A 4,194-nucleotide genomic window follows, 5' to 3' on the forward strand; every position below is an offset into this window, starting at 1 on the left:
ATGCGAGGTACACTTGATCCGAATTTGTTGTTGTATGATCCAGAATTAGAAAGGACATTGAGGAAGCACAAAAGGGCAGCCAGGCAAAGGAGACAGTTGCAAGAAATTGGTGAATCCAGTACAGTTAATCAGGAAGAGATAATGGCAGAGAATCACAGACCACCACCACCACCACCACAGAGGACACTGGGAGAGTACATGACTCATGCAGTGATTCCTCTAATTGGGAGTGTTGTGCGCCCAACAGTGGAGCCCAACAACTTTGAATTGAAGCCTGCTTTGATACATTTGGTGCAGAAGGATCAGTTTGCTAGAACCAGTGCAGAGGACCCTTACTTGCACATAGAGAACTTTCTGTTGTTGAGTGATACTGTGAAGATAAATGGTGTCACGAGAGATGTAATTCTGTTGAGACTATTCACTCATTCACTGACGGATGATGCAAGGATATGGCTGCAATCATTGCCACAAGGAAGTATAACAACTTGGGATGATCTGCAAACCAAGTTCTTGCAGAGGTTTTTCTCAGCATCCAAGAGGGCCAAGTTGAAGGATGAGATTACAAGCTTTAAGCAGAAAGAGTCAGAATCCATTTATGAGGTTTGGGAGAGATTCAAGACTTTGTTGAGGAAATGTCCACAGCATGGAATTGAGGCATGGCAACAAGCAGCAATCTTCCTGCAAGGGATGACCACTAACACTAGAACCTTGGTGCATGCCACTGCTGGTGGATCATTGACTACCAAGACTCCTCAAGAAGCCTTGGATATCTTTGAGTCATTGGCATCTCAGGAATTTGATAATGCCCCAGTGGCTGACAGAAGGACAGGAATCATCAGGTTGGATGGGTATGATGCTCTGTTGGCAAGGAATGATCAGCTGATGCAGACACAGAGACAACAACAGCAACAGTTGGATACCCTTATTAAGCAACTCTCTTCACAAAAGGTAGCTTCTGTGGAAACCAAGAGTGTATGTGTTATCTGTGGCAAAGGCCATGTGACAGAGGAGTGTGATTATGGGGGATCACCAGAACAAGCAGAGGTGAATGGAGTGTGGTATGATCAGAATAATCAAAGGAACTACAACAATCAGGGAAGGAATATTTATGTGCCACCATGGAAGAAATGGAATCAACACCCAGGATTCAGCTATAGTTCCAACCATCAATTGAACCCACCATTACATCCTCCACCACCACATATGAAGGAGCAGTCAAGTGATCCTGCTGCATGGGAGAAAGCGTTTGCTCAGTTATCTAAGACAACTCAGGATTATATCCAGGGGTCTAATTCATTCAGGGAAGAGACAACTGCATTCATGCAGGAGACCAGAACTTCTTTCAGAAATCAGGAAGAATCAATCAGAAATATGGAGACCCAGATTGGTCAATTATCAAAACAGATATCAGAGAGACCACAAGGGAAATTTCCAGGTGATACATTAGTGAATCCTAAGGAGCACTGTAAAGCAATTATGACAAGAAGTGGGTTGGTACTCCAACCAGTGAAAAAGAATGTGGAAAATAAAAAGAATGAAGAAGAGGTTGTGGTTGAAGATGTAGTCTCTGATGATGAAGTAGAGAAGATGAGAAATGAGAAAAGTGAGAAGGAAGTAGTTGTTAGAGATGTTATAGTTGGAATTGAGAAAGAATAGGAAGGGAAGGAAAATAAGAATGAAGGAGAGGTAGAAGTTGGTAAAAATGCTTTCCCACAAAAGATGATGTAGTGGGAAAAGAAGAAGATGGTTGACAAGAAAGAACAACCAGTTATTTTATCTCCCTATACTAGAGTTCCCTACCCTCAAAGGTTGAAGCAAGAGATTCAGAAACAGCACTATGCAAGATTTCTGGATATCTTCAAAAATTTACAAATTAACATACCATTTTCTGAAGCACTGGAAAATATACCTCACTATGCAAAGTTCATGAAGGATCTTCTTACTAAGAAGAGGAAATTAACTGATGATGAGACAGTGGCCCTAACAGCAGAGTGTAGTGCCCTAATCCATAAGAAGCTTCCAACAAAAATGAAAGATCCTGGAAGCTTCAGTATCTCTATTGCTATAGGAGATGTGGAGGTGGGAAAGGCATTGTGCGATTTGGGAGCCAGTATAAACTTGATGCCGTTGACAGTATGTAGAGCTTTGGGAATCAACACTTTGAAGGAGACCAATCTTATTCTGCATCTTGCAGATAGATCTATCAAGAGGCCTGAAGGTGTGGTTGAAGATGTCTTGGTCAAGGTAGACAAGTTTATTTTTCCAGTGGATTTTGTGATTCTTGACATGGAGGAAGAGGATACAGAAAGTCCTCTATTGTTAGGAAGACCCTTTTTAGCAACTGCAAGATCTTTTATAGATGTTGAACAAGGAAAGTTATTGCTAAGGGTGGATGAGGAAACAGTCACAATTGATGTATTTGAAACTATCAAGCACCCTGTTGATGTGGGGGATTGTTTTAGATTGGATGTGATACAGTAGATTGTGGAAGAAGTGAATAAAGAAGAAGAATTCCCAGTTAAGGAAGAAAGATCAGAAGAGACAGGTACAGAAGATTACCAAGAAGAGCCAGAAGTGGAAGAGCTTGAGAAGAAGATTGATGACATTCCAGAAGATTACCTTCACATTTGAAGTATGTGTTCCTTGGGGATGATCAAACATATCCAGCAATCATTAATGCAATGTTGTCTGATGAGGAAGAAGGAAAGTTGATTGAAGTACTTAAGAAGAATATGCTGGCAATTGGTTGGCAATTTTCTGATCTCAAGGTTATCAATCCTTCCTTCTGCACCCATAAAATATTGATGGAAGAAGAGGTCAAACCAGTAAGGCAACCACAGAGGAGACTCAACCCCACTATGAAGGAGGTAGTGAGGAAGGAGGTTGTGAAGTTGCTTGATGCTGGGATAATTTACCCTATTTCAGACAGTGCTTGGGTGAGTCCTGTGCAGACAGTGCCCAAGAAAGGGGGGATGACTGTGGTGAAAAATGAGAATAATGAGTTGATTCCCACAAGGACAATCACTGGTTGGAGAATGTGTATTGACTATCGGAGGTTGAACAAGGCAACCAGGAAGGATCATTTTCCACTTTCTTTCTTGGATCAGATGCTAGAGAGGTTGGCAGGACATGCTTTCTATTGTTTCTTGGATGGTTATTCAGGGTACAATCAGATAGCTGTGACACCAGAGGACCAGGAGAGGACCGCATTTACATGTCCATATGGAATTTTCGCATATCGGAGGATGCTTTTTGGTCTAAGCAATACTCCTGCCACTTTCCAAAGGTGCGTGCTTTCCATTTTCTCTAATATGGTAGAGGAATGTATAGAAATATTTATGGATGATTTTTCTGTATTTGGGTCTGATTTTGATGTATGTCTGAAAAACTTAGATTCTGTCTTAAAAAGATGTCGGGACTGTAATTTGGTTTTGAACTGGGAGAAGTGTCACTTTATGGTGACAGAAGGTATAGTTCTTGGACACAAGGTGTCTCGGAATGGAATTGAGGTGGATAAGGCGAAAATTTCTGTGATAGAGAAACTTCCTCCACCTGTTAATGTTAAGGGTGTGAGGAGTTTTCTTGGTCATGCAGGATTTTATAGGAGGTTCATAAAAGATTTTTCAAAAATTGCCAAGCCCTTATGCAAGTTATTGGTCAAGGACCAAGAGTTCCTGTTTGATGATGAATGTCTGCATGCATTCCATGTTTTAAAAGAAAAGTTGACCATTGCACCTATCATGATGGCACCTGATTTTTCATTACCATTTGAATTAATGTGTGATGCTAGTGATTACGCTGTAGGAGTGGTATTGGGCCAAAGAGTGAATAAATTGTTGCATGTCATTTACTATGCCAGTAAGATCTTAAATGATGCACAAAAAAATTATGCTACTACAGAAAAAGAATTACTGGCTATTGTGTATGCATTTGACAAATTCAGGCCATATCTATTAGGATCAAAAGTTATTGTTTACACTGACCATGCAGCTTTAAAGTATTTGTTAAGCAAGCAGGATGCTAAACCCAGGTTGCTCCGCTGGATGTTACTGTTGCAAGAGTTTAAGGTAGAGATCAAGGACAAAAAGGGAGTTGAAAACTTGGTGGCTGATCACTTATCCAGGATTACAGAAAAAGAGCTTCAGAAGACCAGAAGTAGTGATCAGAGAAGAGTTTCCTGATGAACATGTTTTG

At 40.8% G+C, this 4,194-nt stretch overlaps 1 non-coding gene across 1 annotated transcript; it reads right to left on the reverse strand.

Moving 5' to 3' along the window:
- Nucleotides 1–543: 543 nt before the first annotated feature.
- LOC133296774 (small nucleolar RNA R71) lies at nucleotides 544–650 on the reverse strand. Its single transcript, XR_009749547.1, has one exon. It is a non-coding gene; the product is annotated as a small nucleolar RNA R71 (small nucleolar RNA).
- Nucleotides 651–4,194: the final 3,544 nt, after the last annotated feature.

This window comes from Gastrolobium bilobum, unplaced genomic scaffold (genome assembly GCF_033153095.1).
Source record: "Gastrolobium bilobum isolate Gb01-03AN ecotype WA unplaced genomic scaffold, APGP_CSIRO_Gbil_v1 utg16205, whole genome shotgun sequence".
Taxonomy (NCBI): Eukaryota; Viridiplantae; Streptophyta; class Magnoliopsida; order Fabales; family Fabaceae; genus Gastrolobium; species Gastrolobium bilobum.